Raw genomic sequence first — 216 nt, forward strand, 5'->3', positions numbered from 1 at the left:
TCACAACAGTAAGAAGTTGGCAAAGGCCTCAGGTCGGGAAGAAGGGTTTGAGGGCCTGCCTTGGCCTCAGCCCCAGGAACCTGCTTCTGGGCAGGTGCCGGCAACCTGCGTCCTTCACAGTACCCAGCTGGGGGAGGGGGGCAGCGTGGGAGCAGTACCACAGCTGGGGGGCAGAACCACAGCCCAGGCCCTCTGGGAAGGGGCTCCCAGGCCAGG

This window comes from Myotis davidii, unplaced genomic scaffold, assembly GCF_000327345.1.
Source record: "Myotis davidii unplaced genomic scaffold, ASM32734v1 scaffold937, whole genome shotgun sequence".
NCBI lineage: Eukaryota > Metazoa > Chordata > Mammalia > Chiroptera > Vespertilionidae > Myotis > Myotis davidii.